This window comes from Globicephala melas, chromosome 9 (assembly GCF_963455315.2).
Source record: "Globicephala melas chromosome 9, mGloMel1.2, whole genome shotgun sequence".
In the NCBI taxonomy this organism is placed as follows: Eukaryota; Metazoa; Chordata; class Mammalia; order Artiodactyla; family Delphinidae; genus Globicephala; species Globicephala melas.
This window is the reverse complement of record NC_083322.1, coordinates 67,236,254-67,257,860: the sequence shown is the minus strand read 5'-3', so window position 1 is coordinate 67,257,860 and position 21,607 is coordinate 67,236,254. Positions and strand designations below refer to the sequence as shown.

At 36.7% G+C, this 21,607-nt stretch overlaps 1 protein-coding gene across 2 annotated transcripts in view; it reads left to right on the top strand.

Annotated features, from left to right (window-relative positions):
* Positions 1 to 21,607, top strand: part of DGKB (diacylglycerol kinase beta) — a 901,775-nt gene that overhangs the window by 137,821 nt on the left and 742,347 nt on the right. The gene's annotated exons all lie outside the window — the stretch shown is intronic.

Sequence of the window (21,607 nt, the reverse complement as noted above, 5' to 3'; positions counted from 1 at the left end):
TGTCTCTCCTCTCCTCAGTTTCTTGCCAGATGCCAGGCTGCTGGATGAGGTTGCCCTTCTCCCAGTTACCTTAGCTACCTGGGGAGTCCCTTGGGATCAACTGATGGAACAGCAGTGAAACTTCATAGACTATATGGGTGGCATTGCCACCATCATAACTGATGCTCAGTGATGCTTTCCATCTGCTAACTGGTATGTCCATGATAAAGGACAGGGCCCAAGAGTCAGAAAATTTGCCATTCCACCCCCATAGCGCTGGAGGCCAGATGTAGGGTACATACCTTTCTGGGACCCATTAACCATAGACTGTCCCATGGGCCAGGAACCTGCCCATCTGACATGTGACTCATTTGAGCCTAAACTTCTACCACTCAAAGAATCTTCATCAGTATTCAGGTTATGAGGGGTAGATAATTAATCCTGGCTCTCCATCTGATTCCCTCCAGAAAATTAAAATTATTTTTCCAGGACTATTCCCTCAGACAGTGTGGGCTGCTAGGGAGCTAGGAAACTGGACTTGGTAAATAAAAATGGAGATAACATTAGGAGATAATAATAAAATCAACACCATATCCCATAATGATGAAGCCAGACAAGCCTTCATTGGTAATAATACAAGCCAGAGAAGGATTGACATCAAACAGCAAAGGTCTATCAAGTGCAGCCACACACTATTTTGTTGGTCTCATTGCTATTGGTCTGGATGCGTTCATTGGTTTGAAGTCCAGAGGCTCCAACACTCCAAGTAAACCATCGTTTTAACCAAACTTAGCAGATGCTGGAGCCCACACCCCTACAACCTGAAGTCTTCACTGGCTTGCCCATTACCAACCAAGCCAACAACTGAGGCAGAGGGCCCATGGTAATTGCCTCAATTGGAGGGCCTGCCTGTAGGCTATGCTGGAGCTCAAAGCTCAGCCACAGATATTTTAATTGACAAACGTGCCATCCTATTAACAAGATGCACCCCAAACAGGCCATGTGATTTAAAAACTATCTGCAGTAGAATCCCTCTCATCACCCATCTGGACAGAATCTTGGACAGTTGGGAGCTTTTAGAGTTGGCCACCCTTAATCAGGGATTTAATTATGTCAGTTGGGTTCTGGTGCTTCGGTTCAATGATAGCAACTTCGTTGAGGCAAGCGTCATCTTTGCTACTTGTGCACCCATGAAGCCTTTGTTTTAAAGATATTTATAAGTCGAGCTCCCAGGACCAAAATCACCTTGATACTTTACAAGAAGCTCAGTCTTGTTATAATACCACAGAGCCACAAAAACAAAACCCATGTTAACTTGAGTGGGTATCCACTTATAAAGGATACCCCCAGTGCCATATCCCAAACCGCATTGCCCTGGACCAGGAGCTTGTTCTTGAGAAGGTATCGCCCTTGATGACACTACTTGGGCCAAAGACGACTCCACTGGAAATGACTTTGCACCCTGTGACAGAGACAACTACTCCCTGGACACTGAGACCACCATACCAGCCACACCCACCAGTTGCCTCTCCTAAGATGCTGACATGAAACAGTTATTGTTGTTTTTTTTTGTTGGACGTTAGGGATTCTGTGTTTCCTGCGTTTGCTGTTTACTTAGCTTGTGGTATGCTCCTTGTTCTATAGCTATACTTGCATACCTAAAGGGAAATCTTATAAAGGTTACTGCTCTCTGTGCTATTAAAAAATTAATGGAAATTAGTTCTTCCCCAGGTAGGTAACTTCCTCACATTGGTCCACCCTTCAGTTGGACCTCCCACTCCCCAGGGCCTACTCCTACTTCCCTTCTCGCTCTACCTTGCCCCCCACAAGTGCCCACCCTGTGTCTACGGCCACCAAAACCACCCCTTCCCCATGGCTACAAACAAGTACGACTCACCTATACCTTGCTGAACTAGCAGTTCACACTCTCCATCAACAAAACTGCTGTACCTACCACCTTGACTCAAGGGATACACCAAGATATTATTATGAAAAACTACATAATTCATACTGTCACACACCTTACAAGTCCACCATGATCTTGTTAGAGACCCCCAAACTTCAAATCTGTTTTTGCCATATAGACAGTAAACTTGGATACGGTTGACCTATTTATACTTCTACTTGTCTCCCTCCTTCTGACTGCCATAATAAAATGTTTTCCTAGGCAGTTTAGGGGCATTTATATGCCACTCTGTAAAAGTCTCCTCTGCTACTTGGGCTACTGGAATTCTTCAGATAATTGAACTCGAAACGGATGCCAAGGCAACAAGAGGTCAACTGTAAGAGAGGTTTGTTTTTGCGCTGTCTTGACCCAGTTTTCAGGACCTGACTAAAAGCTGGTCAGTTCTGCTTCTTGAGTGGCTGATTAAGTCCACAATCCAACCACCTCCCTTATCAGGCTCTCACATTCAGGATCATGGTGCATGCATGCTAACTGCTTCAGGGTCAAGAACCAGACAAAACTGAGGACCACCCCTATGCCCTGAGCCTGAAAAATCATCCAAATTAGCCAACCCACAGGGATCCCTCCGAGCCTCGCTGACTCTCTCCCCTTTATCCCCTACAGCTATAGCTTGCTGATACCTGCTGGGGTGGTAGAGAGGGCAGTTCTTCTGTGTCCCTGTCTGGCAGCCATCTCTCCTCTGGAGTGCTAAATAGCAGACTTCTCCCTTTCATCTATCCAAACGTCCATGTGTTCTGTTCCTCTATCAAGAAGATCTTTAAATCTCATAAAACATGTAGTTCGTTTTCTTTTACTATAAATCAATGACAGGAATGTTTCACCCAAATCTGAAGTTTCTAAATTCTTAGAATTGCCCCAAAGCAAAAATAAGTCACATCAAGTTGCTGAAAAATTAGATAAGACATTTCTACCTCCAATAAAGCCGTGTAACATAAATGTCAAAGAAACCTAAATGTCAAAAGAAGATTAAACTCTTATAGGCATTGATTCATCATAATCATTTTCCTTTTTTGTCTTAGTATTTCTTCTGTCCTTCTGTTCAAACCGGTTTTATCTGTTCCCTGTAACCTCAATTTCTTTGAGTCATCGGTATTCTAGAATTGCACTCTTCGATACACTAGCTCCTAGTCAAAGTTAAATAAAATAAAATTGAACAATTTTTTCCTTAGGTACACTGACCACATTTCTAGGTCTCAGTAGGCACGTGCTACTGGTTGTGACTGTGTTGGTGGGTGCAGAAGAGAATTTCCTGCAGAGCAGAGAGTCCTATTGCACAGTTCTCTTCTGCAATACCAGTGCCTAGTAATTCCCTCAACTACTTCCAGTATTATTTGTAGGAATAGTTTTATGGAGTATATCAGGTATTTTAGGTGAATGCTTGCTAATTGAAGGATAAGATAGGACAATCTGGGAGAAAAAGTGATGAGAAGTAAGAAAATATGCAGTTAGGGAAAATAATCATTTTTAAGCTAAAGAAGACAGATATACCAATTATGATAAAACATTCTGTGCAGTCTTGATATCTCAAATCTTTTTGAATTAATCTTTCTTTTTCTTTTCCTTTTTCTTTTTTTTTTTTCCCTACCAGAGAGAGTGTGTTATCTTGGATTTGATCTCTTCTGGGTGGTAAATGTTTTCCTGGGCACATGTTTAGTAATACAAAACAAAAACAAAGCGAGCCTATGCTCTTATGCAGCATCCAGAAGACTTTACTGAATAGGTCTGAAAATATGCTCTGGACAATATGGTTAGCCATCCAGACAGAGCATGTGTACAATGTAAACAGGCTATCATGCATCGTTTAGGGTTGTACTGTCTAGCAAGTCTTGCTGAGTGGAAGTATGGTGACTTTCCCAAATAGGTATGTATTGCAGCAAGATACATTCATCTCAGTTCAGCAAACCACATGTTTAATGACAACATATAAGAAACAGTGTCCAGTACTGGTACTGGTTTTGAGGTAGCCTGAGCATGTGTCTGAAAATTGGGATGTTTCACCACATACCATGCTTAAGATTAAACCTTGATACATTAACATTTTATAAGATGCAACTTATTTGATCTGCTTTTCTGAGCAACAGTATGTGGCCATGATGATCAGCTTGTTTTATGTATCGTGTGTGCGTGTGTGTGTGTGTGTGTGTGTGTGTGTGTGAGAGAATAGCAGTGTTTCTACCCCATGACACTATTGACATTTGAGGCATTTGAGACCATGTCAGTCTCTGTTGTGAGGGCCTGTTCTATGCATTGCAGAATGTTTAGCACCATCCATGTCCTCTACCTAATAGATGCCAGTAGCACCCTCTCTTACCCAGTTGTGACAAACAAAAATATCTCCAGATATTGGCACATGCCTCCTGGGTGGCAAAATAGCCTCCATTTGGGAAGCTCTGATCTATGATGATTTCTCAAGAGTATGAATATATTCATATGTATGTTTCTATAGATGTAAATATAGTGAGCAAACAGGCTACTGACAGCAAACATTCAGTATTGCTTTTGGCCTCCAGTCCCTCCACACTAAACCGGTCTGAGATGGTATGCCATAAAGTAAATGCTCAAAACTGCAAATATCAATTCTGTGACTTGTGAAATTGCCTACATGGAAATAAAACCCTTGATTAATAATACTGAATCAAAATCAGCTCTATGAAATCTATCTTTATTAACAGAGCCCTGAGTAAACACATCCTTTTTTTTTTTTTTGCGGTACACGGGCCTCTCACCATTGTGGCATCTCCCGTTGTGGAGCACAGGTTCCGGACGCGCAGGCTCAGCGGCCATGGCTCACGGGCCCAGCCGCTCCGCGGCATGTGGGATCTTCCCTGACCGGGGCAGGAACCCACGTCCCCTGCATCGGCAGGCAGACCCTCAACCACTGTGCCACCAGGGAAGCCCAACACATCGTTTTTTTAAATCAACTAAAAGATATTCCTGTCAGTGCAGAGAGATTATCGTGTTTGGCCATGTGTAAGTCACCGTTTTTGAAGTGAAATTACAAGGCTGGCAAAGAAGCAATGCTACTTTTTAGAGTCCAACCAATGAGAATGATTAATGAAGCAAATAGCTAACTGAAAGTAATCCAGTTGCGGTTTTCATAGTTTATCCTCCAAAAATTGATAGATTTTATTTTAACATCTTTATTGCAGTATAATTGCTTTACAATGGTGTGTTAGTTTCTGCTTTATAACAAAGTGAATCAGCTATTCATATACATATGTCCCCATATCTCCTCCCTCTTGTGTCTCCCTCCCACCCTCCCTATCCCACCACTCTAGGTGGTCACAAAGCACTGAGCTGATCTCCCTGTGCTATGCGGCTGCTTCCCACTAGCTATCTATTTTACATTTGGTAGTGTATATATGTCCATGCCACTCTCTCACTTTGTCCCAGCTTACCCTTCCCCCTCCCCGTGTTTAGATTTTACACAGACCAGAAAGTATAAATTTAAAAAACAACAAATAAAACTTCTGAGTCTGGAATTTTGGTATGGTAAGGTCTACTTTGCCCTGAGTGCCTCTGATATCCCTTTATTTAAATTAGGATTAATTACTCATAGATAAAGCATTATGACTGGCCATATTCACACATGCATGAAGGCATTAAGGTCTAAGAATGAGGCTGCACAATCAGTTACAGAGACTCGCTGCCTGGATTGGAAAAGAGAGTAATGTTCTTCCAAATTTCAGCATGGGATCCCTTACTGGTTAATATCCACAGTTCATTATGAAATTATTATTTTTAAAATAAATCCTATAATTTTGTGTGAAAAGCTTAATTATTGTATCACAGTTTGATGTTAAAATCGTTTATAAAAAGAAACCATTTTAAATAACACAAAATTATAACCCTTTTTGTTTATATATGTTGTTTTCATTTTTAATGTGCTGGTGACCTAAAAACGGGGGATTCCTCTCATCTCAGAGGGGTTCTGCCAGTGTTCTTCTTGTTGCTTATTGTGACATTAGTCTGCAAGGCATTGGAGTAAGAGGTAATTGAACTACCAAGTACAACATCTGAAGTTTCAGTAACAACCCTTTGGCATGAAAGGTGAGGACTGAAAGTGTTTTGCCAAGATTGTGAGGGATGGAATCCAGAATTCAGGACTGTCACCACCATATCACTTTTGGAGTCCAAAGAAATTAAAAAGGATTTAACAAAATAATTACACCGAGCCCATGACTTGAGGAGCTTTTGTGTTTGGCAAAGGCACTTGAGAGCAGGATCTTCCTTAGCAACCGGTTAATCATGATCTCCTGGCTTGTTCATTAATATCCCCTTTACCCATTCAGATGCTTTTTTTTTAATGTACATTTTGCAGATACATGGATCAATCAATCTGTCTAGAGTTTTGGTCTGCTTTACTTAAGTAAAGCCCATTTACCTGTAATATATTAAATAGTATATTTTTCAGCATTCTAAAATGTAAAACACATCAGGAATCAGCACTAATATTTTCTCAGATAAATCACTGCACTGATTACCATGAAGTACATTGATGTCACTATCACTATGACAACATTATGGCAAGAACTAGTCACTCTAAGCTACCTAGTAAGAGGAATTGTCATCTATATTTCCGAATAAAATGTAACACATGGGCTTCCCTGGTGGCACAGTGGTTGGGAGTCTGCCTGCCAATGCAGGGGACATGGGTTCGAACCCTGGTCTGGGAAGATCCCACATGGCGTGGACGAACTGGGCCCGTTCGCCACCACTACTGAACCTGCACTCTAGAGCCCGTGAGCCACAGCTACTGAGCCCACATGCTGCAACTGCTGAAGCCTGTATGCCTAGAGCCCGTGCTCCGCAGCAAGAGAAGCCACCGCAATGAGAAGCCTGTGCATTGCAACGAAGAGTAGCCCCCGCTCACCACAAGTAAAGAAAGCCTGCGCACAGCAACAAAGACCCAACACAGCCAAAAATAAATAAATTAAATTAAATTTAAAAAAAAAATGTAACACATATTAGGACCCCTACTTTCTTGCATAAATTAGTACCTTAATGATTAGGGAATGTTGAATCACAATTGGATGAGGAAACCATTCACATTTATGTTTCTCTAAAGGTGAGATTTGAATATTTGAGGACTGTATCCTGTAACTTTTCAGTCGGTTAGAAAGGAAGCAATTCTTTTACCATTATAAGGAGCTATTTGAGGCAATAAATACCCTTCTCTTTACCTGCTTTTTTGTTTTGTTTGTTTTGCATTTAAGAAAGGACAGTGTTGTGATATCAATGAGTAGTCTAAATAAATAAGTGAGCTTTGAGATCTATATGAAGGTTTTTATGTGAGGTAGTATTTGAATCAGTCTTTTAGGATATTGCACATATACTTTTAGGATATTGCTTAATTTTTAATTTTCAGCTCCTTATGATAGAAATGAGTCACCCTCTTGTACTGTTCCATTTTTAATTAAGCAAGGATTCAAAATCATTTTTTCATTGTTAACTTTAAAAGTAATTTGACTCTCAAGTGTTCTCTGTTCCGCTCCCACTAAGGATGTCCTATAGAAAATATATAAAGGTGTACCAGAGCCTTCAGAAGAAAATATTAGTCATCACTAACTCCATTCATCTAGAAATGTACTGCTGCCAATATTTTTAGATTATTTATGCTCAATTGTGTACTTTAGTTTGTACAGTAGAGTGTCAGCATTCTGACATTTGTTGTGTAGAGAACTGTATCACCACATGATATGACATGCAACAGTTGACAAATGGCAATTTTCCCAGTGATGTTTGCCTTTTTTATTTGATCTGAGCCAAATAGAAACTCTGTAGAGGAATTCCTTCCTTGTAAGATATGGTTGATTATACAAAGAAAAACAAAGGTATAACCTATCTTGATTTTAAAAGTCTACTTTTCATATTCAGCCGTTAGGGAATATGACAGGCAGGTAAGTGATAGGAGCTGTAATCATGGAGATGGACACTGTGTTACCTTAATTACAAAATTCTTAATGAACCTTATCGAAACACTGTTTCTTTTATTGTAAATTTATGTTGTATCGTTAGGTGCTAGAAATGCTGAAAGAAAAACAAACATTCTTGGCAAAGGGTGTGTTATTCTGAGTATATTATTTGATGCAAAAACTCAAGTATGTTTTTTGTATTACTCAAGTATCTATCTGGAACAATTGGGAAAAATAATTGCAAAAATTTGAACATGGATAATATTTATCTATAAACAGCCTGAAGTTTCTCTGAGAAGTGATATGATTAATTCAACATTCTATATATATATATATATATATATATATATGTGTGTGTGTGTGTAAATCTCTGTATTAGATCACAAATGTACATAATCTGATTATAACATTTCCCCCCAGTTATACTATTTTTAGTAGAAAACTAAACAACTTTTGTTTTCTAAATTCTACTTATGTAGCTGTATTATACACCATCTAGACAAAGAAGAAAATAAATATCATTTCAATAGAAGACATTTTAAATAGCTTCAATTAGCATTTGAAAAAATTAAACATAGATAAGCATAGATACAGAGAAGAAAAAGAATCAGAGTCTATTGGATATGCAAAAGCTTCAAGAGGAGAGAATTTCAGAGTTGTATTTTTAGTGAAAAAAAAGTCAAATTGATTGCTTTAAGAGATTTGTTTCCATGAGTCATAATTTCCTTGCAAATTATAGTTTCTATTTTAAAGTAAGCCTTTAGCAGAGCATATTGTATATCACTAAAAAATCTGTTCAATACATTCATCTAACCTATTTTTATCATATAATAACACAAGCATTAGATTTCCTATATCCTATATAAAGTTAACCTAATTTCTACAGTCTTCCCCGCACACACATACAGAAACATACACTTACATGCTTTTGTGTTTATTCTTCTCTGTAATCCAAGTGATATATTTTACAATAATTTTATTTTTATGTCTCTCCTTAGAAATTCTTATAGACGTAAACAAACTTAAAACTCAGTACCCTGAGAACAGTTTTTTTATCTGAAGATTTAAGCAACAGTAGATTTTTTGGTAATCTCTGAGAAAGCTAGGGCATCAAAATCATAAAGCAGTTCAAATCTTAAGAAATATATAGTTCAGATCTCATAGGATATTAGTCCTATATTTTATTAATCATTTTAATGTGATGATTACTCCCTCACCTAGTGTTTTAAATTTATTTAAGTTCTGTGATTTTGTAGCAAGTCAGAACTAGAAGGCAGCAAAGTACTGTCTTCTTTTTCTTTCTTTAGGCTTTAAAAAGCAAGTGTTTTAGTTAATTTTTCTGGAAGTAAATAAAATCTGCTTATACATTTAGGGCAAAAGGACAGCAAAATCTTTGTTATACACGGACTCTGATTTATTACATTTTGCCTGCTTAAGCTACATCAAATAGCTTTTATAGTACACAAGGAATCCTAACGTTTAAAAAAATATTAAATTTAAAATGGAAACTTTTTTCTAGTATGTATGTTAGAGTATATATCAAGCCTTAGTTTATTTGCAGTGCATGGTAAAAGTGGCATTTGTGACTAGAATGACAAGCATTCCAGACACTGATTTTTGTCACATCCAGTTCCTAAGGCAAAGTAGTCTGTCATTATTTTACTAAGACAATATCATCTTGATTTACCTTAAAGTTACATTCAGTGTTCTTTTACAAGCAGGTTTAGGCATGACTGTGACTTAAAGAAAAAATAAAAGGCCTTCATGAATCCAGGAATTTTTCCACATACAGTATTGCATTTCATAAGCTTAATGTTAATATGCTTAATTATTTTTCCTTTCTTTTTTCTTGAATAAACCTAATTGGTTTCACAAATGTTTGTTTTAAATTCAGTTCTTTTTTATAGTTTTTTTTTTTAAAAATAAATTTATTTATTTATTTATTTTTGGCTGCATGGGGTCTTCGTTGCTGTGTGCAGGCTTTCTCTACTTGCGGCGAGCCGGGGCTACTCTTTGTTGCAGTGTGTGGGCTTCTCATTGTGGTGGCTTCTTTTGTTGCGGAGCACGGGCTCTAGGCACATGGGCTTCAGTAGTTGTAGCATGTGGGCTCAGTAGTTGTGGCTCGCGGGCTCTAGAGCGCAGGCTCAGTAGCTGTGGCACACAGGCTTAGTTGCTCTGCAGCATGTGGTATCTTTCCGGACCAGGGCTTGAACCCGTGACCCCTGCATCGGCAGGCGGATTCTTAACCACTGCGCCACCAGGGAAGCCCTAAATTCAGTTGATTCTGTCTTGTAGTTAGGAAATGGAAAATTGACTAGATATTTTTGCTCACCTACAAATTTTAAACCAAATAACCATTTAAAAAGTACTATATTTAGTGTCCACAAAGCAGATATCTTGTGGCCAGAATTTTCTGCCAGGAATACACCATAAGTCTTTTGTTAGTATTGTGAGGAAGTAAGAAAGGACGTAGGAAATTTTATTTTCTGCAATATAAATGAGATTTTTTTCCTCTACGATCTCAGAGCTCACTAAACATAGGGACACCTTAAAATATATTTATTTATGATATTTATTTCATGAGCCCAGGCACTTTCCGGCCTCTGAAGTACACAGGCCTTATTTATTGCTATATCACCATCTGTCAGAAAATATTTTGAGTTGAACAGAAACAGCAAAAGAACAATCCAACTTGCAGATGTTGTTCAACTGAGAAATTAATTCCAATGACTGAAATTGTCATTTAGGGAGCATGGGTTTATTTGTTTTTTTCATTTTGATACAAATAGTTTACATGATCTGACTCCTTGGGATAAGGAAAGAAAATGCTAATTATTTTTCATTTAGATTTGCATTTGAAATTGCACTTTAGGGCTTTACACAAAAATGTTTCAAGAGCCCTGTGACACCTCCTGTTGCCCTGTGTTCTCTGTTAGCCTACTATAAACAGCTGATCTGCACTCCAGAGAGAGATCTATAAATACTCTCCGTGGCAGGAGGAGTTCAGGGCCATCTTTTGGAAGAGAGTCTAGGAATAATACACAGTGTGTTCTCAACAAGATTTGTTTCCCTGTTGAAACAAGAAAAGCCCTTCCAGGGGAAAAGTCACAAAAAGGCAACTTTGGGGAATGGACAGGAAATTCTGAGGGGCAGTTTTATCTGCATTCTCTTTGAGATTGATGGGTGGGCATTTTGAGAATGATTTCTGTCCTATTTGTCTTTTTCTCCTCCAAATCATTCATTCATTCATTTCCTTTTTCCCTTGTGGCGTTCATTTTTTAATTTATTCATTCAACTAACATTTATTAAGCAATTTAGCATTACAAGCCACTTTTTAATTTTATTTAACAAATTTGTTCCAACTACAAGACTTTACATTTTCCTATTGCTATATTTTATTTCTTCAAAGCATTCGTCACGGCTTGATACCATCCAAACAAATGTTGCTACATTGTCTGTTTCCCTCTCACAAATTGTACTTTGTCAGAAAAAGAAATTCTCTGTGTTGTTCAGTGCTGAAGTTCCCAGATCTGGGGGGCATCTAGTGATAGTAGTGTTGATCGTAAATAATAGTAATAATAATAATTATTATTAATAGCAGCTACCTTTTGCTAAAATTTTTAAATGTTCAGAAATGAATGAATGAAGTCATACTAGAGGAATCACTGGCATTAATTAGGTCCAAATCATGTTAATGCACTTAATGACCAATTGATCCATAAATTTTCACTTTGAAATAACCCAGAGTTTCCTATAGTCAGAGGGTTTCTGCAATCACTCCTTTTTACCATTCCTCCAGCATATTTGTATTCAACAGGAATTAGAATTACTTTTTTTGTGTGAGATCTTAACAGTGTATTAAATGAATGATCACTTGAGGCTGGGGCCCTAATTGTCTTTACATTGTATATGATTCAAGAATCCTTAAAGAGGACTGATGGTAACACCAGGAGTCTACCCTTGCTTTGATTCCGGCATCATCTGTTCTTTGCACAGTTGTTGTTATCAGAGTTTTTGTTAATTCTTTTACAAATGGCAGAATGCAGGACAGGACAGTCAAAGTTCAGGTGAGGAATGAACAATCAAAGTAATTTTGACACATGGAAAACAAGTCAAAATAAAGAGCTAGTGTTTTACAAAAATTAATGGAAATTCTTGTATTTAAGTTAAAAAAAAATAGTTGACAGTACATAATAAGAAAATGCCCAGAATAATAGTATTATTGTGAGAACAAAATACATCACATTCTTTGAATGATGAAAATGTATGGTGAATATGCTAAAAGCATGAAATTTTATGTTCTTTGATAAAAATGTATGCTCAAATAAAGGATACCATACATTGCATTTATAAGATGGATACTAAAAATTTACTTCCATTTCAGCAGGGTCAATTTAATTTAGTCCATGCTTTCCCAAAGAAAGGGGCCTGACTCTCACCACAAAGAAATCTTTGGGTAAAGAATAAATAAGTGTCTCTCAGTCAGGTTATAGGTAGAATTCAGGCAATGGATAGTAGAAAGGAGTGGATGATACTCAAGTCACTTCCACGTCTGAGATTTGATTATTGGCTAAATAATTCAAGACTAAAAACCAAAAAAAACCCAAATAGTAACAACAACAAAAACCCCTGAAGGTAAATGGGAAAAGACAGAATCTTTTATTTCCAGCCATCAAAGGTAGAGGATATATTAATTTTTTTAATCAAAAGAGCTCTCTTGAGAACCTATGATTTTAGTTTCATCTTCTATATTAAAAAGAGCTACGAATGGGTAATTATCACAGATATTTTACTTCTCACTGTGAAAAGAGCACTATTACATGTAGCTTGAATCAGTTAGCCACACATACAAACACAATAAGTCAAAGATCTTTCAAATAAAATTTTCTAAAGCCTCAAGTTTAGGAGCTCATTTTTTTTTTTTTACTTGTTCACATTCTAATTGTTGCTTATCATCTAAGAGCAGGCTTGTTATATTGTGTTTCTTGACCATGATAAGAGTAAGTCAACGGAAAGCTTGTTTTTATTATCTTTTTGTTTTTTGTTGTTTTTTGTTTTTATTATCTTAATATGTATTTCAGTATCTGGTGGGGGAAAATGGAAGGGAGAAAAGAGATCAAACTTGTCTGAGATAAAAAGATATGAAAATAATAGAAACATTTGTGAATTCTCTGCTGTCAGTACCATTAAGCAGAGGGTGGGCACAGATATTTCAGTTCTGAATTTCTCTAATATGTGGAATATGGCTGAGTGGGCTGCCACACTTTCCTCTCCATGCCTTTGTCAGAAAGAAGAATATTCCATTCACAGATCCCCAGCAACTAATAGAGTAGGTTCCTACCTTGGACTAACCTTACACCTGTCTGTCTGTCTGTCTTTCTCCCTCTCAGTTTCTCAAATACCTTTTGCTCTAATTATTTTTCTGGCTAATATTCTCCAGTGGAATTCATTAGTTTTATATACTTTACTGATTTTTACATTTTAAACAAGATTGTTCACCAGCAAAGATAATTCAAGTCTTTTTAAGCTCTACAGTTACATTTTGCCCCCAAATCCTCTGAAATTGTCAAATAATTTTTATAGTAGTTTTTAAAAATTATGAAAAAAAACCAAAAAACAAAAAACAAACAAACAAACAAAAAATTATGAAAAACATCCACCTTAAATGAGTCCGATCACATTTTCTAAAGTTAGAAAGCACTTCTTGTTTAGGGTGTGATGTGGGTAAAAATAGTTTGTATACATTCTGTGGGAGTTTTTCAATCCTCTTAGATTTTTTCCCTAGCACATTTAGATTAAATTTTTCATTTAAAATTGTCTCCATCTTTCATGTAAAAAAAAAAAATTCTGTAGATAACCAGCTGAAGTTTCCGTCTAAAACTTAAAGTTAGTATTCATTCAGTAGTTCAACTGAACCAATAACTACTATGAGGAATATCACTAAAATTCATTCATTTCAGATAACTGGCTCCTGCAAAAATTTGCATTATGTGTAGAATGAATGAAATGTGTCAGAATCTGTTGTAAAAAGTACAATTTATGCATATTATGTCCTTAAGATGAAATTCTAAAGGGCTTTAGCTATTAAGAATCTTTTATCATTTTATTTTTATATAATGTTCTGTAACATAGATTTTATATGGTATATTTTAACAAAATTGTGTTAGCAATCAAACGGAAGTATTTCCTTCTCTAATTCTCAGTTATTTGTCTTTACAACATCCCTGTACTTGAGGTGACCAAGAAAGAAAATTAAAAATTAATTAGACTGCCTGAGGTTATCGTGGAATGGGGTCAAGGAAAAAAATTCAGCTTGATCTCTCATCTGGTCATTCTCTTCTAATAGAAGTAGCACAAACTCAGGGAGTATGCAACATTGATTGAACATCCTCTTAAAAACTTCTACCATTGCTGTTTAATTAGGATTTTTCCTTGAACAAGCAAAATGATGCCAAGCCATTCTGATATCACCAGCATGAATCACTGAAAAGTTATTTAGCAAAATTTTGCTATGCCTTTAGTACTGTGCTATGTGAAATATAAAAAAGCCTTTTAAGACAGTCCTTCCATCAAGGCGCTGTGTCTAACAAGGGAGATAAATTTAAAAGCTAAATTGTATCTTGCTCCTTCACTCCTAGGAAATAAGAGAAGGAAATGATTAGCATGGGCTGTTACAGTAAATCACCGTGGAAGAAAAAAGCTCGAACCAGGCCTTGAGAATTTGGGAGGATATAGTTGTGTTGATAGAAGAATGAAAGGCACATCATGATGGGATAAAATACAATTAAATGTATGGAGTCAGGAAGAAAATAGAGCATTTAAGCGGGAGAAGGGCGTGGCCATTTTCGAGTGTGGCTGCGGAGCGTGAGTTGGAAATGGTTTTTAATATATGGGAGTGCTGCCAAATCGTGGAGAGCATTGAGAAGTCAAATACATGACTTTAGAACTGATCAGAAGGTTTTCTCATAATGTTTTCTATTATTTTGATGCTAGGCCTATAATAATTTAATAGACATGGATAGTGGTGTTAACATATGCTACTGTCACTCAGTTCTATTTTCTTTTTCTGTGTTTTGAATCAAATTATATATTTACTTATGACAACTAGGTGGTATGTATATGTGATGAATACAAACCATCACTAAACCACAATTAAGAGACAAGTGTTTCGGTTTTGTTTTGTTTGTTTGAGTTAAGGTCTGTTCTAAAGCGTTTTTCTTAGAACTCATGCTGTAAACGATGCTCAGGTTTCTATCATTAGTCTTCAATCTTGGGTGTCACTGATTTGGTTAAAGAAATTATACCTCTTGCCTCCGATCTCATTTAATGGCCAACAGTTAATTACTCATGAATCTTTTCTACATACTCTTGCCAGCAAGATCTCTTTAAAATTAAAATTAAAAAAAAATTTTTCACTGCCCCTAGCTCACCCAACTCCTGTTTAAATTTTTTAAATTATGTTGGAATAAATTCCAATATCCTTTTCATAACCTATAAGATCTTTCTTTTTCTGGCTTTGGCTATCCATATAACTCTATCTATTAAGCTTACTCATGTGCTTTTTTCTTCATTTATCTGAAATAGTTACAATTATTCAAAGTGCTGTGTTATTCTGTGACTCTATGCCTTAGCACTTTATGTTCTTATTTATAAAATTCAACTGTTAAACACATCAATTCTTCTAAATGTTCATCAGGCATCATCTCAATGTAGAATCTCTCCTTACTCCCAAATTTCTACCCTTTTTTCCTAAAGGTAATCAAGTTTACTAATGTAAAGTTTTACATATAAATTTCTTATAGCAAATATCATATATATTTACATTTTCATTATTTTATTTTTACATTTTTTCTTCCTTATTGTATTATATACTACCTCAGGGAAATGTCTATACTATATTTATCCACATATTTCCAGTGCTTAATGCAGTGTCTGCAGTATGGTAGATTGTTATTAATATTGGTTGAATTAGAATAAATCTTCTACCTACTGAAAGGAAGAATAAAAAATTTTTGATACATGTTAGCTGTGGAATGGGTATAGAGCACACGTTAACACCAGGAGCTCTAGAGCATGCTTATTTGCCAATCAAATCTTGCTCCATCACTCCCTAGCATATCAAACAGTTGTCAAACAATTGCCTTTGGATTTTAGTAAGGTAACTGATTCTCAAGGACAAATATACCACCCACCCCCAATCCAATGTGAATTTATGAAAAAAGCAGGTAGGCCAAGAGAGGCAAAGATGAGCAATGGAGAGAGAGAGAGACAGAAAGAGGGGCAGAGAGCACAACTGGTTCACAAGTTCTTGGTTCTGGAGGCCGTAGTCCACATCTGGCCTAAGATCATTTTACCTGCATTTCTATCACTTGAAACCAATAGAATCCTAAATAATAAAATAGAGTATACATCAGCATCTGTGAGATTTTGTATATTTGTTGAAAATAAGATGGAAAATGAAAACCACCACTTGAAATAATTGTAGGAGCATTTATTAGCCTTGCTACTAGTACTGTCTTATTTTGTATGTACACACACACACACACACACACACATACACACACCCCTACATGCACACCTACACCTACATCTACTTACAAGGAATTCCATAAACATTAATGTGTTCTAAAGAGACACAGAGAGATGTTTCATTATATTTTGAGTGAGTTACATCAAAAACTGGATTTGCTAGGACCATGATGAAAAGCTTGTGCTTTTTAATGTAAACATGTACTCTCTACCCCAGAATAAATCATTTTATTCAAAACATAAAATGTTAAAGTAATTTTGATCTTTGAAAAAAGCAATGCTGTGCTTTTGCTGCTGTTGCTGCTGTTGTTTGAAGGTAAAATAGGATGTCCTCTACACTTCTGCAGCTGAAGTGCAGAATGACATTGAAAACAGCTCCTTTCGAACTGGAAAGTACCATATTCATTTCTGAAATTGTAGAAATAGGGGAACTTATAATATGGATGTATAATTTATTTCTCATGTTTGAGGGTCTGAAGTACCTCAGAAAAATTTGTAAACCATTACACACTTAATATAATAAACCAAACTGATGATTATCGATGATTATAGACTTTGTCACACACTATTCATATTGACAAGTATATTTTTACAATTCTAGACAAATGGTTGTACGGTTGGTGAGACTGTGATTATAAAGGACTCATAAATATATCATCCCACATGATATCAAGGCTAGAGCAGAAGTGTTTTTACCCAGTGGATAAATGTCATAATTCAGTAGCCTGCACTAATGTGTTTTCATGTTATGCAATTTGGATCCTCTGAGAAGTAGATGCTGAGGATCTACTCAGAAGGGCTACAGAGGTTTATTGTGGAGTAACACCTGTAAAATAAAGAGGGGGAGAAGAAGCAGGATTCTGCAGGAGAAACTTCCAGGCCAGATTTTGGATTTATTAAATTTTGCCAATCCAACAGAGAGGTCTGAATGAAAGGTTGCCTGTTAGAAGAGTCCTTTGTTAAGCAGAAATGACACAACCTTTGTACCACAGTTTACTCAACTATCCGCTGCATCCAAAGAGTGGCCTTGGCTCAAAATTTGTGGTGAATGAGAAAGACTCACAAGTGGAAGCTGTCATCTGAACCACAGTCTCCAGAGCTGGACAGGGAGTCTATCCTTGCATCATCATGGCACATCTCCGTGACTGCCACGTTGGAGATATATAGGTTAATAAGAAAGGTATATTTTCATCAAGTTAGTGAGTACAACTCTTTGAGAGACAGGACCATTGCCTAGAATTCCAAATGGTGTGTTTTTAAATTAGAAAGGTTTTGCTTACTGAACTACAGCAGGAAGTGCTTGAGTGGAAAATGGAAGGAGAGATATGGAAATAAAGTCAATATGCTGTTCAATAAAACTTTATTATGTAAAAAACAAGCAGTTGGGACTTCCCTGGTGGTCCACTGGTTAAGAATCTGCCTTCCAATGCAGGGGACCTGGGTTCGATCCCTGGTTGGGGGACCAAGATCCCACATGCCGCAACTACTGAGCCCGTGCGCTCTAGATCCCGTGTGCCACAACTAGAGAGCCTGTGTGCTGCAACTACTGAGCCCGCACACTCTGGAGCCTGTGCACCACAACTGGAGAGAAGCCCGTAAGCCGCAACGAAGATCCCACGTGCCGTAACTAAGACCCGACACAGCGAAACAAATAAATATTTAAAACAGAAAACAAATACAAACAAGCAGTTAACCTGCATGCACAGTAATCTACAAAACAAGTGAAACACAAGGCCATTTTCAAAATAGGATAAAAATTCAAGAATAAAAGGAAAGACAAAACGAATATAAGTAGAGTTATGCCAAAGAAAAATGCAATAAAGAAAGAAGCTAAAAAAATAATTTCTAAGCTGGAACACACATTAAATAAACCATACAACCCCTAAAATAACTATCACTTCTAAGAATGGGATTGTCAGGTGTGAAAGTGAGTGTGTGGAATTAAAACATATAATAAATCTTTTAAGTTGGGATGTCATGTTGTCTGGTGTTTGTCCTGAGCCCTTCTGCCTGAGATCCTGGGTAATGAAAAATTTATCAATGCCTTATATTTGATTTGATTTGACAGCAAAAGAAGTATTTGTTATTATAACTTTCAAAATCTGGGTAGAGAAGATAAGTGGATTCACAGTACTAAGCATACAGTATTCACATCAACTTTAGAATGAATAAAAAGACAATGCTATGTGACAGTGACAATAGTATCACACTAGTCAGTATCAATTGAAGTTTTGGAGGAAAATCACAATTGTCATTGTCATTTTCACTCCTTGGCTAGATTTGCTCTATTAAATAAAGTAATATATAGATTAAATTTTCTCAAATTACAATATAAACAAGTTTATATTTGCATTCTTTTCTACTTTCAGTGATAAAATCTAACTTTGGAGCTTTTCATTTCTTTTGACAGCAAGGATTGTGGAAGAATAGACCTAAAATGTTTAAATTACTGAGATTTCCAGTGACCTCTTTCAGGTGGGCATTTTGGAGCAGTTACTTAGTCAGCTAGCACCACAATGTGTAATTGAGTAACAAAAATGGTTACTAGGTTACAAATGAGTTATGTTGTCCTTAATGGATTGTAGGGCTGTGAATACCCAAATTAGTTTCCTCCCCCAAATTTAAAAATATTATTCAGGAAACTGGATCATGATGGCAGATTGAGTGAATAAAGGCATATAACTCTCATTTTCTTAAAATATCCCAAAAGGATGAAAAACGTATTTTTTTAAAAATCTCTCTACTACACTGGCAAACAAGAGAGTCATGACCCAGGTGTAAAATCATTCTGTCAGAATCAGCAGTTTTCATATAAACCAGCTATAGGCAATTAGATAATGTAACTGAAAAAAAACAAACTATAAAATACCTAGAAATAGACCTGTCAGTAAAGATGCACGGATTTTATGAAGAAATTTACAGTATTTGACTAAATTATATAAAAGATCTGAGCAAGTGGAAACGTATTCACTGTTCCTAAATGTGAAGATACATTTGTAAAGATGTCAGGTTTCATCCAGCTTCCCTTCCTGTTGATCTATATAACTCAGTGGAATCCCAAACAAAATAACCAAAAAAATACTGAATCAACATCAGTGATTTTTCCACAAAAAGAAATTAATCCCAGAAACAATGTCCACATTGAAACTTTGGCATTATGTAGTTAGGTTCTTTCTTGGCTTTTGATGTAAGAATAAAGATTATTTATTGAGATATGAACTGGGACATTTCCTTATGCCTAGAATTTTAGCCCACCTAAATGTTCCTTCTCCAGAGAAGCTCCTTGTTAAGGACGAGGAGACCATGGTACAATATGCGGCAACAACATCCAGCTGTGCGCCCAGCAGGTGGCAGGAATCATCATGAAAAGAGCTCTATTCACATATGAGGAGATGAGATGATAAAAATTGGCTAAGGATGTGCACGGTACTCATGTGGAGATGATCTACAAAGAGGCTGGAGTTGAAAACCCTGAAGTAATGAAAATGCAGGTTACTTTAAGAAAATGGAAATGGCATCTTTGGGACATTTGGTGATAAAACCAGTCATTAAAGAAGAAAATCAGGTAGTTTTGGCTTAAAATAGTGAAACAAATTTCCTGAGGGTTTGACTTTCCCTCCCTCTCTCTGTCTCTCTCTCTCCACCACCCCCCCACCTTCCCTCTCTCTCTCTTTGCTATTTTAGTAACATCTTCTGGAAGGGGTGTGCATGTGTGTAGAGGTATTGGTGGAGAGGGGCGTTAATGTAATTAAACAGGAAGGCCATTAGACTGAGGTGGCTCTAATGCCTCGGTAGCCTATGTAAGCAAACCAAAATCTAAGTCAGAGTCAATGCAGTCAGCTCTGAGGAGATGAAACCCAAGAACAACCCACCACAAATAGCCAACTAGGCTTTCCCATTTAAGGCAGCTGCCTAAGATTTAGCCATTCAATGTCCTTGCTTCCCTTCCTCATTTTCTCTCTAAAAAGGTCTCCCCTGATTCCTCTCGGTAGAGCACTCTTAACTACATTGGGTTTCATGCTGCTCAATTCAAACTGATGTATGCTCAAATAAACTCTTGAAAATTTAAATGTGCTCAGCTTATCTTTTAACAGGGGGTGCTTAACAATTTAGGAGACCACTCAATTCCTTTTTGCATGTTCACCATCTGCCATCGACTTTGTCTAAAACTAAACTACCATGTCTCATGTAAGGGTGCCTCACGAAGAGCCCATCCTCGTGAGACCACAGGTACCTCCTGGACACCTTCTTAGTTACATCGTGGAGAACTTTGCAGATGGAAGGGAAACTAATGCCTATCACAGCAGTTGGGGATGCTGATGGGTACAGTGATATAGGTGCCAGGGTTGACTGGATGTTGACTTAATTCTTACCAAAATTGTTAGAATAATATAAGAACGATTTAGAAGTTGTATAAGGGTTTCAAAACAGTGCATTTAAATTGTACGTTTACAAAATAACAGATTCTACAGTTTAACAGATTCTGTGCAACTATAAAGTGTGAACTTAATTTTGAAATTTCACTGTATGTTATATTCACCTATTCATGTATAACTCTATAAATGAGACTATTTGCCGTATTGTCAAATTATATATTTTAGGCATTTTATATATATAATATTTTGGGACAGGTATAAAATCTGTAATATATAGAAATAGGCATGGTAATAAATCATAACAGTCTCATGTACAAAAGAGGAGATTACAAAACACAATATATGTCAATATGTAATGTGAGGAAAGAGTATCAGGACCATTGTTAGGTGAATAATAGCTAGTTTCAGAAAATACATTCATAATCCCACCCCATCCTTGTAGACACTTTCCTGTAGTCTTTCTCAGTCTTCCTTGGTTGGAATTAATCTCTCCATTTCTTTCTCCTCATGTTCTTTTGCTCCCCAATTCTTACTTTTAAGGTATTCTACTTTATATTACAGTTGGTTGTATAAGAAAATGTCTCCAATACTAGGCAACATTATTTATTTTACCATCCCAAAGGTGTCACAAGATAAATAACTCTTTAAGTGGGTCAAAGCAGCATTCCACACATTTCTTCTTGGAACATTTCCAAAAAGCTTCAGAAATAATATAGTTAGAAAGAAAAAAAGGAGTGTCAGCAATTTTCAAAGTTTGTCTGGGAACTAACTTTTGGAGGCATTGAAACAGACTAAGAATTTTTTAACGTTTCTTATGCCATCTTTGTTTAAAAAAATGAAGC